General features: G+C 35.4%; 1 protein-coding gene across 1 annotated transcript in view; it reads right to left on the minus strand.

The window, feature by feature from the left end:
* ds (dachsous cadherin-related 1) overlaps positions 1-19,777 on the minus strand; it is a 456,386-nt gene extending 436,609 nt beyond the window's left edge. The window contains exon 1 of the mRNA XM_074181624.1: positions 19,571-19,777. The gene's annotated coding sequence lies outside the window, so the exon portion shown is untranslated. The remainder of the gene's footprint in view (positions 1-19,570) is intronic.
* Positions 19,778-20,710: the final 933 nt, after the last annotated feature.

Below are 20,710 nucleotides of genomic sequence, written 5' to 3' on the forward strand. Positions count from 1 at the left end.
GGATCCGAACTCCTGACGACTTTACAGACTGTATCCAGTACCATTCTGTCATGTAGACACTCCAAACTCAAATATCCACGGCCTCTCTGTTGTCGGGGGATGTACAACCGTGGAACGGACGATTTGGGATGCAAACTCCTATAGAGATGAATCATTTTTCGGGTCTTGACGTCGAGTTGATACAACTCCTCCCGAGTCCACTTCACTACTCCAAACGAGTAGAGTAAGATTGGAGCGGCAAACATATTTGCTGTTACATACTTTGTTCTTCCCCGACACTTCCGATGACTAGATCTCTCGAAGTTCGTGGTGATACTTGCCACGGAGAGAGTTTTTCACTGCTGTTACCTCTTGAGAGTGGCTTTGTTCCACCCCGAGGTAAGTATACGTCTCTCCGGCATCCGGATGGTGTAGGATGCTTCCATCTACGAGCTGCACATCCTCTCTGTAGTCTCCGCATCATCCTCTTTTGAGATGGACCATTGCACATTTGTCTATCCCGAATTTCATACCGATAGTATGCGTGTACTCTTTCACCACCCTCAAAGACTGATGGAGATCCTTCTCTCCAGAGGCATAAAGTTTAAGATCGTCCATATAAAACAAATGGGTGACCTTGTGCCTCCGGTTTCCGGGGGTGCCACAGTTGTACCCTCGAATATTTCTGAGCGCAACGGATAATGGCAATAGTGAGATGCAGAATAGAAGAGGACTGATGGTATCACCCCTTCCGAAAGTGACCCACCCTGTTTGATCTCTTGCTTGACCAGATGTTATGGTGAAGCAAGTTCGTCAAAGTGGTATCAGTTGTTCAATGCATCTCACTATTTTATTCTTTTTATTTTATTCTATTTTTATAATAATAATAATAATCGTCTTAATTGTTTCCCAGCTGTAGTTACATACAATTATTTAAATAAATTACAGAGCTAGTTACTGATGTAACAAAAGGCGAAGTTCAACTCACTTAGCACAAGTGCTACTGAGTTGTTCTTCCACTCAACCTCAAAAAGATTCTACCTAAGCTAAAACAAAAAGAAAGTAATACATAAAAAAATGGGACTGTTCAAATATCTATTAGGATGCTGGAGAAGACGTCCATTACCGGGACTTATTCTGGTCTCATAATGAGCAAATGCAAGATGAGCTCAGGCGAAATTGGATCAAATGCCTTACGGTAATCGATCCAGGCAATAGAGAGGTTATGCTTAATTTGTATCGAGTCTCTTTACATCCAGCGACTCCTCTCTTCGACCTCTCTGCTCATATATCCGTTCGAACACTCGGTCAACCCACAGTTATTATTATTATTATAAGCTGAGTATTCCGGTTGAAAATGCACATTTTCATTTTCCAACTTTCCTACACTCAATTGATTTTAGCGAATGAAAAGCATCTACAAGACCTTTTATCGAACAAAATTTGCACAAATTTCCAATCGGGTACGAACATTGGGGAGGTGAGTGCTTCAAATTTTGAAATATTCATGTAAATCCCCTAATATGGGCATGAAATGAGTCTGTTACTACTCAATTGTGAACAAAACAGCTTCATTCATGTCTCTTTTTGTCTCTTTTTTATAGATACTCACACAGGAAGTGTTCAAGTGACTTGGCATATTTGATTCCACGAAGAGCGGTGGAATAAACTTCCTGAGAACGTTTTTCCAAATTTATTTAATCTCCAACGATTTAAATCCAACGTGAATCGCTACTTTCGCATAGAACGCCTTAAGGATTTTTTCATGTAGTGCTTGTGTACTGTCCTTAAAAAAATCTCAGTCGAAGATTCTATCGATTGTATGTTTTTGGCGAGTGCACTGACTTGGGATGTGGGGGTTGAGCAAACCGGCCATCGGATTCCTCCTTCCACTTACCCCTGCTGGCTACGGAAATGATAAAATCACTTGTGGATCTGTTATTCCCTAACTTAATGGCATCCCAACGATGGCTCAATCCTAAGGTGTGTGTATCCGTGCCGAAAGAATGAATGACACAGCCTATCAGCTGTCTCTACAGAACCTTCAAGATACCGGGCGCCCTCTCGTCGTAGCATCGCCTTGTCACGGTAATGCAGGGCTCTGCCGTGATTGACCTTTCCCTAGCTACTCGTGGGACTTTTATGGACAGAGTAAACTTAAAAATTCTTTCTGACGCTGAGTCTACAGAGGAGATGGATGTCGAGCTTACGACTTCAACTGCACTCCATATAAATTCAGATCAGGAGCGAGAGCTTCTCAACTCTCCAACTGCTGATCCAATAACTGAACCTAAAAAAAAGGTTTGGTGGTGCAGCCAGGAAACGACTGAGTCGTCTCCTCAAGAGCAGGGTACCTTGTGAAACCGCCTTACAACAAATAATTGAGCGCCGTACGCAGAGTCTGTCTCAGGTGGTTGAACAAACCCCCCGTGAGGAGGTTAGCAAACGTTTGCGCTTAAGTGATGAATCAACAAAACCAGAAGCGAAAAAGCCCTGCACGATTGAATCTAAGGCGTCGTCACGTGCAGTTGACGTGCAAAACCCTTTATATGGGAAGGTTTCGCAGGTATCAAGGTGGGAATCTTGACTATCCGACTACCTTGTTAACGATGAAACAGTAAAGCATAAACTTTGTGCCTGCCCCGCTGAGGACCGAATCAGGTTTTTAGAGTTCGGCAGAGCCGTACTCTTACCATCTGACCTGAAAGACCACTCTCCATACAAACTAATCGGCTTCGTTAAGAAGCTGGATTTATTTGGTCGAGTGTGAATAGGTGTGAGCCACAATAAACCCTTGCGAAATGCGGTGGATGGTCGAATAGACCCACTCACTTTGGACCTAACCTAATCTAACCTATTTCTTCTCAATTCATTTAACAAAGTCATTGAATGAATACAAACAATGAACAAATGAAACCATTTCTGACTGAAAGTGTATTATTACAAAAACCAACATAATCTACACCAAAAAAATATGTGATCAACTGTACCTATTCGAAAGTTGAGACCAGTAGGTACATTTCCATACAGCATGTGTATTCAAGTAAATGTCAAGGACAATGCACTTTTCAGCTTCATACATGCCGAACCAATAATAGACAACCCTAACAACCTAAATAACTTGGAATTTCTAGTGATCACCGTTCACGCCCGCTGCTCTATGTGGGATTACATCGTTAATAGAAAATCTATTTCTGAATATAAGTGGAAAGCCGTGTTTTATATGATTTCTTCAATTCATAGACAAAATTTCAGTCTCCTTAATTAGAAAAGGAGTTACATTAGGACAAGGTTGAATATCACAAGGGGGGTCTTTGTAAAAGATATCTCCTCGCGGCATTGGATTATTATATAACACGCGTGCTTCCACCTAACTATTCTTGAACGAAGAAGGAATAAGATGCGGCATTTACTGCGTTTCCAGTGATGCCAATGTCCTTATAATTACTCGAATGTCTGGTATTTTTGAAGAGAGCGTGGTAGTCTAGGCTCATAATATGGGATGTTAAATTCTAAGGACATGTGGTATAATAACTACGGAAATAACTTTTGAAAATAAGTGGACCACACTGAATCCGGCTTATTGAAACATTGAAATGTTTACCGAAGGGTAGGTAGCATTTAAAATGGCCAGCAATTGATACGTTTCCAATGTTTTGAAACGAAATCTGTTCCATGCATAGGAAGCTCACAAAATTATTAAAAATAATTGATTTCTCCGCCAGAATGATGATAAATTTGCAATAATATCGTAATTAAATGAAAAGGATCATTAAGTGAAATGGTGACAAATTGCCATGGACTTTTTAAATTTTTTTTAACCAAACACAAACACTACAGGAAAATCTTAAAGGCGTTCTAAGATCGTTACCTGTGCGAAAGTAGCGATTCGCATTGGATATGAATCGCTGTAGATTAAACCCCTCTGGAAAAACATTCTCAGGAAGTTTATTCCACATAAACGAAAGTCTCCAAATGAAAGAGTTCTTAAACAGTGAAGTTTGAGTTGTACTGAGTTGAACCTCAAAATGATAAGTAGCCACAGTCCGTATCATATTTCTTATATGTATGGAATATGAAATATGGAATCAAATGAGAATCACTTGAACACTTCCCGTGAAAGTATCTATAGAAGAGAGACAAATCCCCAATCTTTCTTCGATGTTCCAAACTATCAAAATTGCCAGTGATGTTCGCGTCTCCAATTAGGCGGTTGGCTCTTTTCTCTATGGAATCCAGCAGCTTCAGGGTATGCTTAGGAGCAGAGCTCCATACATAAGAACAATACTCTAAAGAAGGTCTGATCTCAGCTTTATGAAGCACTAGCTATTACCCGCGGCTTCACCTGCGTAGGATTTGGTTTGTTACATTGAGTTTCGTGACAGACCATTTCACACAAATAGTTACAATATTTTTTATCAACTCCAAACTTCAGGTTTCCAACTTCAAAACTGACGAAATTCAATACAATCGGGAAAAAGGAATCAGGAATGGTCGCCCTTGGGGGTGAAGACGCTATACAAAGAACCTACCTGCATATTTGAAGATCCTGCGTTCAGTAGCTTCGGCTGTACGTTAATATGATGATCGGTTGAGTAGTATTCGCGTGAAACCGTAACAAACAAACTTACATTCGGATTTATAATATTATCTGTTTAAAAAAAAAATCTGTTTTTCCGTTAACCAGCTGTCGCACCCCTACGAACGACAACCCTCAGAAGTCGAAACTTGTGCGAGCTAAGGATTAACGAGGTCTTACCTTTTAACGTGTGATTCCTATCCCTTCCTATAGAAGGGATAGGGATGAAAATTTGCTGATATGTGTACAGTTTTCTGGTTCGGAAGTCTTCCAAGCTTTTGAGAAACATCCTTTGCAATTCCAACGACATTATTGTGCCAACACATGTTGGTGTCCATTTTAACCCAATACAAACGTATCGAAGAAGAATGAACCCATTACAGGGTCTTTTTTTTATTAATTCAATCAGCCAGATTAGGTCTTATACAGGCCGTTTTTTTAGCTGATCACACTATTGCTATTTCGGAAACAGTAAAACTTACAAGATCAGTTGAATTCGGGAAAAGTTTTCTATTTTGAGGAACTAGAATAATGTCTTTTCAGATCGAGAATATCAGTGGTTGTTTTCGAAAAATTCGCCCAAAACTAAAATTGTCGAATTTCGTTTATATAAAAGAAATTTAAGAAAGCTTCAATGCTGCTTCAAATTTGTTATAATGTTAGATTTCATCATCAACTTTTTTTATACGGTCATGTATTGTAATACGCTGAATTTGTTATTACAGTGGCTACAAAAATCGATGAAAAAGCTAGAGGTTTGTATTCAAAAAAATTAAGTTGAATTGCAATTGGTTTATATCAATTATAACAAATATGAAACAGTATTGAAAGCTCCTCAGCCTTTTTTATATTATTCGGAATGGAGGCGGTGAAATCAAGAAAGGTTAATGCAGTCAAGCTGCTGGAAAATAATTCCATGAAATTCAAAAGATGAAAATTCCGATTATACCCAGTTCGATTTTAATATAAGAGCCACCGGTAGACACCTATTTTAGTCTGTTGGGTTTTAGAAATATGAAACTTCGAAATTTGAACTTGTTACAATTAGTGATTCGTATCCAAGTAAATGAGATGTTATTCAATTTTTTTGTCAAAAAGAGGATTCCTTTCCAAGCAAAAAGAGAGAATCCACGCTAATTTCATGCTCCACAAGTATTTGAAAATTGAGTAAAAAACAATTGAAATCCAAGTAATCTACTAATAATAAATTAAAATTGAATGAAATCAATACTACCTATCTGCAAAAGCCAATACAATAGACGTATCTAGAGAATAAAAAAAGATGAGAGTTTTAAATTTTGGTTACCGATATAAATGGTTGTGATCCATCGTTTGAAAATATTTTCATCACCGCAATTTTGCCACATCAATATGTAACAGACATCAACTTGGAAATTTCAAATAAAACACCCTATATATTATATCATTTTTGTTCCATACTTATCTCTCATCGTTTTTGAAATATTAATTATTTTTTAATTTTTTGTTGCGAAAACATGGTAATTTTAATATTGAATATCGCAATAATTAAGTGATACATCGAACTCAACTTCTGAGATACTCAACTTCTAAGATATGGTGTTTGTTATTTCATAATGAAACTCAAATCTCATTTTATATAGAGTGTCTAAAAAATACTTCTCAATTTGTATCTTTGACAAACGACTATAACTATTTTTTTTCAAATAGAACACCCTGTATATTTTTCAATTTTTGAATTCAGCCAACCAATGTGAACAACTCTGACCGTTTCTAAGATATGAACTATTTTTTTATAAATTGCTCTTATGCAAGCATTAAATTTCCAATAAAATCAAAAATCAAGTGCATAATACACAAATTCTTAAAATTTCAGCGTAGGTCTTCGAAAATTCACTCCTTCAATACATATGGTGAAACTTTTTCTATTTCCAATCATCTACTCGAATATCAAAAGAGTTTTGAACATTAATTTTGAATTTCACAACCGAATTTCGGCAAGGATAATGGTGTGTCATGATCTAATTCTGATTTGAAAAACAAAATAATAGATTTGACAATAACTGGTTCAAAACAGATTAATACAGTTCATTGTAAACGGTATTCCAACAAAAATTAGGTTTTAATGTTTTTTTGTATGCTCGTGGTTGACATAGTTTCTATTTGCATTTATGGAGAAATGTTGAACTTTGAAAAATATCTAGATATTCTGAGATCGACTGCGAGTGATTTTCTGGACAATTTGCCCCTGAACTTGTCTCGGAATTGTTGGTATTAATTGAATGGAGCTCCTGGACATTGCACACGGAAAGTGAGTAGGGAACTAACCGATATGTTGGAAGATCGGTGGATATGTCGTTTGGGTCCTTGGATTTGACCGCTTCGCTCAACGGATCTGACTACCCTAGATTTTCACTTCTGGGAGAAAAATCAAAGAAAAGGTATATAGAACACCTATAAATACGAAACAGAGACTGAAAGATCGGGTTAGATGTGTCTTCGAGGAAATCAAGCCGTTGAAAAACCGCAGAGCCACGACTGATCAGGTAATAACATCAATCTATCAATGTTTACAAGTAAATGGTCAGCATTTCAAGCACCAGAGCTACTGATTTTTTGTCATATCAAATGTCAAATAATTGCAAAGCTAGTTTAACAATTTTATCTCTTGTTTTCTAGTGTAGAATTATTTTTGTTATCAATTTAATTTTGGAAAGTGTTCGTTCTGTGTCGAAATAGTAATGTTTGTCATACATCCACTATGTAATGTAAAGTCGTTATTCATTATTCGATATCTTCAATAATACATTTTTCCCCGAATTTTGTATTTGAAATGTTATATTTGTATACATTGTACATTTCTGTACATTGAGATGTAGGAATTCAAACGTAACAAAAGAGTCAACCCAAATTTATAAAACTTGTTATAATCAATAAAAACCACAATTTTCATGTAACATTCAAAATTCACTCTTCCATTTAGCCATATCATTATAATGTCTCGACAAAATTTATTATCATCTTCAGGGAAAAGCTACAAAGGTTATGAATGAAATGTACAATTCCAAATTTCAATTAGGAGCAAAAAAGACTTAGCCGCGTCGAAAAAGATAAAATATTGAAACGTCTTGATACTGAATGAATTTAGCATGATTTTTTCCAGTGTATTCCAGTGTATGCATGGGGATCTTGAAAACGATAAAAGATAGAGGATAATTTGAACTGTGGCGAAGTTGCTTTTTTCGGACACTATTGAATGATTTCAAAAAATTGTCTGTAAACAAAATATTTGAGATTTAAATTTTTTTCGGAATCATTGAAAATCTTTTAACGATTCACAATAACAATTTTCATTTTACTCTCTTACAATAACCACCATATTTGTATACAGGGTGTCGTCCGACTTTTCGGGCATCCTCAACTAAATATCAAATACAGTCCTGTAGTTCTGTAGTCATTATTTTTCAGTACCGTTCATATAGTATCGTAAAATCAATTTTTTTCAATATTACAGATACTTCAGGTCCTAATAATCGCTCGAATGGAAGCGATTCTCACTCTCTTTATGTACCGCAACTGATTCTCAAAAACTCCAGAAGTATGATAAAATTATTATGACAAATGAGCCACCCTACAAATTATTCACCGTTTTTTGTATCATTAACCGTAGTCTGCAAGTTTTAGAGCTGTAACTGCAGCGTACATTTTCTGCGGTATGTGGAACAAGGTAGCAAAGTAGATCACTTCGTCCATTGTGCAGACATTGATAATGTCTGCCGCAGTTTCAGACGAAATTTCAGGCTAAAAACTTGCATACCATGGCTAATAAACCCAAGAACAGTAAATATTCTGTTAGAAACCGGGTGCGAAAACTCACTCATAATCAAACCATCCAGCCTCTACCTCTGAATAAAAAAGATATTTCTATTATTTGTACTCAAATTCAGAAGTAGAATCCTCAGAACATCATTCAAAGTTCAGATCGCTCGCTTATATACCTCCACTCTACTATTTTTTAAACTGCTCTAAGGAATACTGAGAGTAGAAGATGGTAAGAGTGTGATACAGAAAAGATGACTGAGGAAATCTTCCTGAAATATTACTATTAATATCATCGTACAGGAAGTATCACCTCTGGTAAAACAACGGTACCAGAGAACTGCAATCAAATCAACGATTGAACGGGTTTCAAAAAATGTATATGGGCGATATGGAAGAAGGTTCAACCTAACAAATGAGTTATCATAGGTTAGACTCCAAAAAACCATCACACCTTGAAGATGATGTGAGGCTAAACGCCTTTTTTGACCCATCTAGTATACAATGCAACCTCATTGTGAAGTTGCATAGATTCTGTTCATTCGGTTCACTACTATTAACTAAATTAGCAGGTGCCAGGAAAGATTTGAAGATTATGGTGAGGCTTTTAGAGAAGATGATGGATGCTATTCAAACATTGGCGCCTTCACCACAATTATTTCCTACTTCGGAAAGTTTATTGGGAAGCCGAATTTTACAAATCAGGTTATTTGTTGAGTTTCTATTTTAAATTGAAAGGAGTATATTTTTGGGAGTGGTTATTTTTCCATATAGAATTACTTTTTTGAGATTTCTTTGGAAGGTTCCTACTTTTTTTGTATCAAGATGGAGAAGTGGGTTGTCAATTTCAATTTAAATAAGATTTCTTTGGCTGGGATTTATTCGAATAAGCGAATGAATGTCATTACAATGTCATCAATGACATGAGTAGATCAAATTCACTACGTGACTTGAAGTTGTAATTTCATGAATGAATTGAGTGTTTTTTCCTATAATGTTATTCAGATTTGGTACTGAAGAGCTGATAAGGCAAGTGTCTTATGGCGAAACATCGGATGTCTGCCGTAAGGATGACAGTGTTCCATGTAAATGAAATGTTTCCTCTTTCATTTACTATATTGTGTAGCAATCCTGTGAATGATATCTGATTCAATACCCATAACCCATAACGAATGCAATACAAACTGAATAGAGAAAAGTGGTTTTTTTTGTAAAATTCAGTGTTCATATAAAAGTATGTATTTGTTTCGAATGTATTTTTCTTTCGTGTGATTCAATGTTTGTATGAAAGTAGCTATTTCGAGAAAGCTTTTTCTCCCAATTTGTGTCTGAAAGTTACTTCTTTGCATGATCTGCAAATCCCTGTATAGAATTACTTTTTTGGAATTGATTACTTCTTTTTTTTCTATGGAATATTCCCACATTTTCTATTTCAATATGGCTATTACAGATCTTCAATAACTGTTTTAAATAGTATAACTGTAATAGTAGGTAGGTAGGTAGGTCTGAAGTGAGTGGGTCTATTCGACCCTCCACCGCAACCCATAAGGGTTTAATGTGGCTCACACCTATTCACATTCGGCCAAATAAACCCAGCTTCTTAACGAAGCCGATTGGTTTGTATGGTAAGTGGTCTTTCAGGTCAGATGGTGAGAGTATGGATCTGCCGAACTCAAAGAACCTGATTCGGCGGGGCAGGCACAAAGTATATGCTCTGCAGTTTCATCATTTTCCAGACAGAGGCGACACACACTGTCTTCCGACAGTCCCAGTCTCTGCATGTGATGATTCAAATGACAGTGACCTGTAAGAAGGCCTGTTAGACACCGTAGTTCATCCCTACTGTAGTCCAACAACTGTTTGGTATCAAGCTTCGAAGGGTGAATAAACGCCTTGGAGTGAGCCAATCCTGGAAGATTCTGTCAGAAGTCCTTAACTCTTCTTGCCATCCAGATGTTCAGTGTTTGTTCAGCAAAGCCCAAAGCGATGCCAATGACAGGTTCTGGTCCAATGAAGCCGCTTGCAGCACCCTCCTTTGCAAGAGAGTCAGCAACTTCATTGCCTTCCAGGCCAGCATGGTCGGGAATCCAGACCAGAGACAATATGTTTAGTTTTCCTATCGAGGAGAGTCTTTTTTGGCAGTTTGCTACCAATTTAAACGTTGCTCGGTAAGAGCCAAGAGCTTCCAACACCGCTTAACTGTCCGAGAATATTTTTATTGACTTGTTAGTGAGGTTGGATTTATCCAATCTCTCCGCACACAATTCAATAGCGTAAATTTCCGCTTGAAATACAGTCGCATAGTTCCTAGGCAGGTAGATAACTCTGTCCTGGGTCTGCGACTGAAAATACCTGCAGCAGAACCGGTAGGTGTTTTTGATCCATCTGTGAACCAACAACTATAATATGCTCTTAATATTTCCTTCTCCCGCAGGATCCAGTCCTCTCTACTCGGGAATAGTACTTTATAAAACTGTAATAGTAGAAAGGTAATATTTCAACAATATATCTTTTCAAGAATATATCTTCGATAAAAAATTGCATTGCCGAAATTTGGAGTAACTTGAAGTTGAAAAGTTTCAATTGTAAATTTTAAACTGAAGGGCACCGACAAATAATATGTGTCTTGAAAAAATGGTAAATGGGCTACTTGCTTATCTTGCTATTTTCGTTCAAATACCAATAACCCTCTATTATTTATTATTACAAAGATACATGTGAACGTCATGAGTTGACGTCATAAGTCGGCTGCACCGTTATCCTTTTTAACAAGAAGATTTCATATAATGATGATCACTCTGATATATTTTGATATTGCAAAGGCAATGATGGGACAATGTTTCGTTGATTATTGTTACAAATTTATTAAAGAAAGGTTTTAGCTATCTACATTGTCATCTTCATATAAAAAATGTGTGAATCCTTCAAAAAATGGAAGAAAGCAATCAATTTAAAAAAAATGACTTTATATGCATAGATGAGTAGATCATGCAAAGAAGTAACTTACAGACACAAACTGAAAGAAAAAGCCCTGTTGAAACAGCGGAAGAAAAATACTTTCGAAACAAACACTTTTATATGAACACTAAATTATACTATGAACACGTTTCTCTATTCAGTTTGTATTCCAAACTTTCGTTATGGAATTGAATCAGAGATCATTCAGAGGATTGCTACACAATATAGTAAATGAAAGTGGTAAAAATTCACTTACATGGAACACTGTCATCCTCACTATTGGACATCCGATATTTCTTAATAAGATACTTGCTTTATTTTCTCTTCAGCACCAATCTGGATAACATTATAAGATGAAGCACCCAATTCGTTCATTTAATTACGACTTTATGTCACGAATGAGTTGAACGTACTCATGTCGTCGATGACAGTAGGAGGGATTCATTTTTGGGCAAGAAAGGTTTTGGATTTCTACTTCCTCCATTTATATATACAAAAAATGTGGGAATCTTCCGAAAAAAGGAAGAAGGCAATCAGTTTCAAAAAAATTAACCCTATAAAAGATGTGTAGATCATGCAAATTAATAACTTTCAGACACAAACTGGGAGAAAAAGTCTCTTGAAACAGCTACTTCCACATAAACATTTAATTACACGAAATAAAGATGCTTTCGAAACAGCTACTTTTGAACACTGAATTATACAAAAACACTATTTCAATATGAAATTGAATCAGACATCATTCACAGGATTACTACACAATATACAAATGAAAGTGGTAACATTTCACATACTCACATACCCCGTTCATATGCGAAATCACGAAATTTGTTTTCTGTTCGACGTAAGAGTTGGTTGAGATATCATAGAACGGTTTTGGTGAGTCTAACTGGCAAATAAATATAGTTCAAAAAACTAAAAAAACACACTTTTAAAAAACATCGAACTAAAAAGTTAAAAATATATTTTTTAAATAAGTTCAAACAATATCGAACGAGAAATACTAGTATTATTGTGAAAAAAGCGACGGGCACTTGATATACAAAAAATAAGGCACGAAACGCCCACGCTTTATTGTTTTAAGCTTATTAAAAAAAATATTTTCAACTTTTCAGTTCGATATTCTTTAAAAGCGTGTTTTTTAGTTTTTTAAACTATATTTATTTTTCATTTTTTAGTTTCGTATGCTATAAAAGCGTGTTTTTTAGTCTTTTTAAACTATATTTATTTTATCTAATTTCAGGGATCAATTAGCCGTATATTGTTTAGGAAAATTACCATTGATATTTTCCAATTCCGGAGAAAGACCCTGAAAATCAGCTACCAAGCCCAAGGCAGCAGGCGCGCAAAGGATGGTTACAAATAAAGCAACAAGCGCACGTGTTAATAAAAAAAATACTTTTTTCAAATGAAGAAATGCATGTGAAGTAAGTTCAAAGTATATCAAGAAGATTACGTACAGCGCCATCTGCCCGCGAATAGATCAAGTAATAATGTCAATATATCAAAGAGTTACGTACAGCGCCATCTGCCCGCGAATAGATCAAGTAATAATGTCAATATATCAAAGAGTTACGTACAGCGCCATCTGCCCGCGAATAGATCAAACAATAATGTTGATATATCGAGGAGGTTACGTACAGCGCCATCTGCCCGCGAAAAGATCAAGCAATAATGTCGATAATTCTGTCAACAAAACAAACAAACAAACAAACATACATACATACCTACAGGTGAACTAATAAAAGCGTGTTAATTAAAATTGAAAAAGATTCTTCTTCATATATTCGACTACAATTCGTAACCAAATAGTTCCTTTTTTGATTTTAATGAAGTAAAGCGATACTTTTTCATTCAGAAATGTTCCGAGGACACCCTTTTTCAATGAGGTGGCCGCTAAGAAGACTGATGAGTGGTCTAGTAGGTGCCAGAGCTCCTTGCATTCGCCAATATTTCGAATATATTTTGGATATATCCGTTAATTATTAATTGATTTATTCAAACTTATTTTTGTTAAATTCAGTGTATATATATATATTCAGTATATCTATCAAACAGAGTGTAATTTGGCATTTTGTTTAAGGAGGTGGGGGATTGAAAATTACATGCCCTAATGACAAAACAAAAATCAATATTTTTCAACGTTTTCATAGAATTCATTCGTCACTTTTGAGGAAAATTGATAATGATTTTAATTTTTTTTTTCCAAAAATGATTCTCTTCCAAAAATATTTCTTCTCATCAACCTGTTTGGCAACATTGTATCTACGGTACTACGAAGAGTATGAACAAGGACGTTCTTCACTATCCGCTTGTCATGATTCGTACTTCCAGGAAAACCAAATCCGCAATTTTTTGTTGGCTTCAAAGTAAAAATAATAATGTGAATAAGTGAGATCGTAAAAAAGGAGTATAGCCTCTAAGACAAGACGCATTGAAACACTCATGCAACTCATAGCTTTCGACTCGAAAATAATTAGGATAATAACACATGCCGAATGTGATCACGCAAAGATAGCAGTGACGTAGGAATTGGGGGGTTTTAAACGTTCGCGAAGACTATATTACGGGAAACACGCATGGTCTTCACGATTTTATTCAAACTTAAATTTTCTGTGAATCAACTTGAAATGACTATGCATTTACTGATCATAAACATTTCTTTATATCTGACATATGGTAAGTAACATCATTTCGAATTGCGGAATACTACTGAATAAAATTTAATAAACAAAAAATCTATAAATTCAAAATTTATTAGGCTCCGGAACAAGATGTCAGTTAACATGTATGATGTAAATATGAATGAAAAACAGACAAAGAAAAATTAAGTAATATAATTCATAGATATCTTCTGAGGAAGAATCAATTTCGTTGACACCAATGCATTAAATTCAAAATATCTAAGTCCCACACTACATAAATAATATGTCAGTTGAATAGTAAATAACTATTCTCATTAATGTTACCTTTCAAAATGACATCAATAATAGACTAAAGGCAAGTTCTTCAATTCAACAGAAAAATTTCGATGGAATATTTCAACAAATACTTTGGTTCAAAATAATATCACAGAAGATCACTAAATTTATATGCTGCGTTTATCAACCACCTAGCGACACACAATAAGAGGTACTGTTCTCTTTATTTGCAGAGTCCATTGACATTCTGCAAATCAATCATCCCAGTGCCGAATTTTCCATATTCGGTGACTTCAATGTCCAAGGTTGCGAAGCTGAGGCTTTTGCATTAAGCACGGACTTACTCAGAATATAAATGAGCCCACCAGGATTCCTGATCGTGATGGAGAAATTGCTAGTCTTCTGGATCTAAGTATACCAAACAACCAATCCAGAAATTTACAGTCACCGCAAGGTCTCCATTGGGATCTTCTGACCACAAACTCATTTCAGTGTTGAGTGAATTACCGATAAATGTTTGGGAACAATCTAAGCCGCGCAAAGGTTGGTTATACAAATCTGCTGTTAATATTTGTTAATGCTAACAAAAGCTGCAAAATTAGAATGAATGAAAACAAAGAATGTAACAATCAGAGAATTAGGGATAAACTGCTTGTCAATCCCAACGGGTTTGGATTCTTCTGGTCGGTAGCTAAAGCTGTTAATGGAAACTTTACAAAATCCACAATTCCACCACTAACACAAGCGCATGGTTCAATTGCAACAACGGCCATAGAAAAAGCAAATCTACTAACTAAACAATTTGCATCCCACTCTACAGTCGATTTTCTGGGAAAGGCACCACCCACTATTCCCACACTAGAATCCACAATGCCGGAAATCACTTTTCGACAACGCCTAGTCAGGCGTCACCATATCCATAAATATTTGGAAAACTTCAACATCTTGAACGATCATCAATATGGCTTTCGGAAACAAATATCAACAGGCGACCTTCTATCGTATGCCACCCATTTTTGAAATAACGCAATCGAGAAAGATGGAGAGTCAAGAGCCGTTGCGCTTGATATTTCTAAGGCCTTTAACCGTGTGTGGCATGAGGGTTTGCCGACCAAACTTCAATGCTATGACTTGTCGGATCATTTAAGTGTATGGCTTTCCAGCGTCCATATGTCTTCGAACCGGATATGATAATGTCATGACAGACAATTTTGCTTCGATAGGTTTGTTGGGGGTTAAATTGGACACCAATATGTCTTGGCACAATCATGTCACTGGAATGGTAAAGGATGTTTCTCAAAAGCTTGGAACACTGTTCCAAACCAGGAAACTGTACACATTCAACAACTTTTGATGCTTTATAAGGCTCAGATCAGACCTTCTTTAGAGTATTGTTCTCATGTATGGAGCTCTGTCTCTGAGCATACCCTGAAACTGCTGGATTCCTTCCAGAAAAGAACCATCCGCCTGATTGGAGACTCGAACATCACTTGCAACCTTGATAGTCTGGAACATCAAAGAAAGGTTGGAGATTTATCTATCTTTTATAGATACTTTCACGGGAGGTGTTCAACTGACTTTGGACATTTGACCTCACCAAGAGCGATACGTATCAGAAATCCTTTGTATACAACTCAGTACACCTCGAACTTCACTGCTTAAGAACTCTTTCACTTGGGGAACTGCGTGTATGTGGAATAAACTTCCTGAGAAAGTTTTTTCAAATGAATTTGATCTCCAGCGATTTTGCATAGGCCTGACTCTTGTGTTCTTGATAATTCTTACTGAAATCTCTGGCGTGAAATGAATCTATTGAAAACACTTTCCCGACACCAGAATAAAAATTACGGTCTCTCGTGGCTAACCAAGTTAGAGACCTCAGGAGATCATTATGACTAAATTTTACTGCTATGTTAGTGTTTTCATATGCTAGTGGCCTACCTACTACCTGGTAGTATTACCTAACGACACCGGTTAGTATTTTCTAACTACTACTTACGGTTTTTACTTACTTTCTTATTATCAATACCTTAACATGAAATAAGTTTTAAGTATATTGCAATAAGTTTTGTGTGTCATTATCGAATTTCGGTAATCACATGATTTTAACTAATTTTATCTCAATTGTTGCAATAAACTTGAAAGCGATAACATTTTTGAATAGAGAATGAAGAGACCTTTCCAACGATATATTCCCATTTGAAAAATTGGGAGTTGTACCTGTCATTCGAAGGGGGTTAAAGATAGAGGTGGCATTTTTACATACATCCAAGAACGGTAGTTCTTCGTTATTTTTAATATCATACGTAAATTTTATACTTGCAAATCTGTTGTTGGGGCAAAATACGAAATCCTCTACCTTACTCCTTGTGTTCTGTCCTTAAAAAAAAAATAGAAACGCGCTGACGTTTCGAATAGACCAATACATGAATTCGTTGGATGAATCGATTGATTCATAGGTGAATTTTAAAAGTTGTCTGCATATGCTGTAGTATTGAAAACAACATCAATATTAATTTTTTAGAATAATAAATGATGCTAAACCAGCTTTGTTCGCCTTATACGAGTAGAAGTTCCTATCACATTCTATGATTTTCGCTCTTCCTCTTATGTATGATAATTCCATTTTTTCTGCATAATTTATTACTACATATTACATATGCAGATTCACAGAGTCCCATAGGGTCGTTTTTCTTAGAACACATTTTGTGATCTCTGATTAGAGGTACATATTAGATTTTACATATTCACGGTGTTCCGATAGATCAGAAAAAATGTTTCAAATTTACTTTGCTGAAGAAGTTGTATGAGCGGGATATCTTATATTATCTTATCAAAATCCGTTTCAAATAAAAATTTCGTTACATTAGAATACGATGGAAATAATGTTTGTTTGGCACCAAAGATGAATTTACCTTTTATATTACGTTTCAGGGCGGTCACTTTTGATCAGACTAGATAAATAAGTTTTCAATATTCATTGAATGGAACAGAAATCCAACCTAAAAAGTAATTTAGACATTTGATCAGCCGGATTTTAGCAAACAGCAGAATAGCGACTCGGACATGACTCTGTCGAGGCTCCATAATGAGTCAGATGAAAAATTGATTCAGAAATGTGCCATACTAGCCCAGACGATAGAGTTAAAAAATAAATCTGGCATGAACAGGAAAATGGGTGGAAAATAAATAAGCTATGAAAGGCCCCCAGTTTGAATAAACTGAAAAAATGGCATGTGTTTGAAAAAATGGTTAGGAATTATAAATTTGGCTTTTATGTGAAGTTATGCGACTAATATGGCCTCCCTCCCAATATTTTTTTGCAGTTGCTTACCATTTTGTGTTCTAATTTACCCCACAAAAGAACCATTATTTTTTAGTACTGTATACCTCACTTTAGAATGGTAAATGTTTATTTTAATTTAACACCAGGGCTAAGGGTCTGTATCGATTATAAATCGTGATTTGTGTTAATTTTTTATTCCACACTACAACCATTGTATATAGTTAGTCTATATACAAAGCTACAACGGATTTTCTCCTTGAGTTAAGAGTTTGTATTACAGTGAACATATTTACAAGAATATGCACACACGTTCATTTACCCATTACGAGATGGCACTGCAGGTAAATTTGATTTTATATCGAATTGTCCTTAATTACCTGTACCTCTGTATATAGTCTATATACAAAGACTGTAACGTCCAAAGTTAACCCATTTGACGATAAATCATTATTCTGTTCACAGATTGCAACAACTACGTTTGTTGTAATCTGTGGTCATGTTCTTCAACTTAGGGTCCACTTTTGAATGATTAATTTTCTCCTAATAATATCTCTATTGACGACGAACAAATTACACTTGGGTCCTATGAGTTTTAGGAGTTCCTATGGTCAGAAGAGGATGAGATTTACCAAAAGAATACTAACCAGGGCCGTCGCCATGGGGGATGGGGGGGAACCTCCCCCCTGGTTTTTCGACTTGGGAAAAAGTTGGAAAATTTTGGGCCGTGAAGAAAATGGAAAAAATAATAGTAAAAAAATGAATAAAAATTTAAAAAAATAAAATGAGAGAAAAGAAAGGGAGAGGTAATAAGAAAAAGGAAATAACCAGGAAAAGGTTGGGATTTTCCTACACGCATAACTTAGAGATCCCATACTTTGAAATTCTTTGTTTGAAAACTTCAAAAAAGTTTAATTTCTCCCAAGTAAGAGAACAGTCCACAAATTTTGTAGTGACAATTTTACAAAATTCCCAACTTTTCGCTGTTTTTTCGATTCGGAAAAGTTGGGAAATTTCGGGCCGTGAAAATAGAAAAAATAATAGTAGAAAACAATAAGCGCAATATTATTTAATTGTTGTTTCCTTTCATTTGTATTGAATATTCCTATACATGGTGAATATGGTAGAAGACCAAGAGCCTTGGTCCAAAGTAGAATAATTCCCATTATTATTTTTATAATTACCAAAATTTATTTTTGTTTGTGCATACCTTAACAGGCATAAGAATTCAGCCAATCTTTGGATAGCTAAGTAAGAAAATTAATATATTATAGTAGTAATTAATCCCTCGGCTTTAATTTTTTCTTTTTTCGAAAGTTGGGAAATTTTGCTGGTGGAAAATTTGGGAAAATTTGGATTTCCTCCCCCCCCCGGTTTTTCTTTTCGCTACGGCCCTGATACTAACTCGTAAACGAATTTGTTTATGTTTAATAAGGAGGACTACGGAATAGGTGACATCTAGTTTTATAATAAGGAACCGTAGTCACAAACGTTTTTATTGTGAAAATACTAACTACTAGCATTGTATATAGACTAACCTATACAAAGCTACTAGTTATTTTCTTTCTTCCTTTTTTTGGAAGCTCCCCACATTTCTTAATTAAGATGGAGAAGAAGAAAGCCAAAAATCTCTTTTCCTAAAAAACTAATCACTCTCAAAATATTTCCTTTCTCAATTTGAATTCAAATATTCGTTGTTACATCTATTATAATATTATTTTACAGAAATGTGAAAGACAACTCTTCATGATGACTATGGTAAAACCAAAAAAGCATTGTAAAGTGTACCTATCAATGTGTATGTATGTGCCAGAAAATATATTATTTGACAGTTTTCTCTAAGACCCGAAACTAGTAAAGAAATGGAAAATTTTGCTAAAAATTGAAAAATCTATTTACGAATTTATGTTTACACTTCGACAGTGATTTTACTCCAAGTACGTGAAATATTGTGTATCTATGTTCCAAATGTTATTTCCAAATGTTTATCCAGCTTCCCTTAATCAAATAAAAAAGCTTATTATAAGGAAAGGTTGTAAAAATCAAACTGACCTGCTTCAAATCTGCACAGAAAAACAATTTATCCACATCATTCGTTGGGAATTCGCGTTGGGAACTCACATGATGGAACTCTCGCTTCAAGTTTCCATCTAGTATTATCTTTCGAGTAACGGATTATTTCCGCCAATAACACATGCATTTTGAGAGAATTTTTATTCAAATGACACGTTGAATTTTTACAGGAATTTCAATATAAACGGATACTTTGACGAATATTTTTTGTCACAGATGTATGCACCGCCAACTTGTGGAAATGACCATCTCGATTTATGTATTAAACTCATCATTATGCCTGAAAATATATCTAGACAGCTTTGATTCGCTCGAAAACATAATTGAAAAGTTGCTGTCCTACTTCAAAGTTATAATTAAATGACAGGGAGATCAAAAAATTCGAAGCTGTCGATATAGACAGTTATTATATATATTATGAATCGCCAGCTATTTTTTTCAAAACGTGAAAACTGTCTTTTTGATGGACAATTTTTCATATAATTTTGCCATATCTTCGATAATTTCAGAGATATTCCAATTGTTAGATAATCTAACTTTTTTGTAAAATATATGATGGTTTTTGAGAAATTTCAATTTCAACATAACATTAATATTACGAATTGAATACCGATTTTTTTCGAAACAAATGATTTTCACGAGAAATATCCACAATTCCACCACTAACACAAGTGGATGGTTCAATTGCAACAACAGCTATACCATAGAAAAAGCAAATGTACTTTCCACTCCTCAGCCGATTTTCCCACACTAGAATCCACGATTCCGGAAATTACTTTTCGAAAATGTCTAAGTAATCAGAAGAATTGTCAGAAGAATTTTCAAACAGCTTAATATCAACAAGGTGTCTGGTCCTAATGAAGTGCTCGTCATCTTACTTAAAAAGTGCTCCAATGAACTCGCACCAATATTTTGCAAACTTTTCAACCTGTCCTACAAGGAAGGGGTTATTCCTTTTTGTTGGAAGATTGCTCGCGTGCAGCCTATTCCCAAAAAAGGCAAGAAAAATCTTCCAAATAACTATAGACCAGTCGCTTTGCTATCAGTGATATCAAAATCATGGAGAAAGCCATAAACCACTATATCCCTAAATATTTGGAAGGCTTCAACATCTTGAGC

This window comes from Leptinotarsa decemlineata, unplaced genomic scaffold (assembly GCF_025532065.1).
Source record: "Leptinotarsa decemlineata unplaced genomic scaffold, Ldec_3_MD MMD2_tig00026314_RagTag_RagTag, whole genome shotgun sequence".
NCBI lineage: Eukaryota > Metazoa > Arthropoda > Insecta > Coleoptera > Chrysomelidae > Leptinotarsa > Leptinotarsa decemlineata.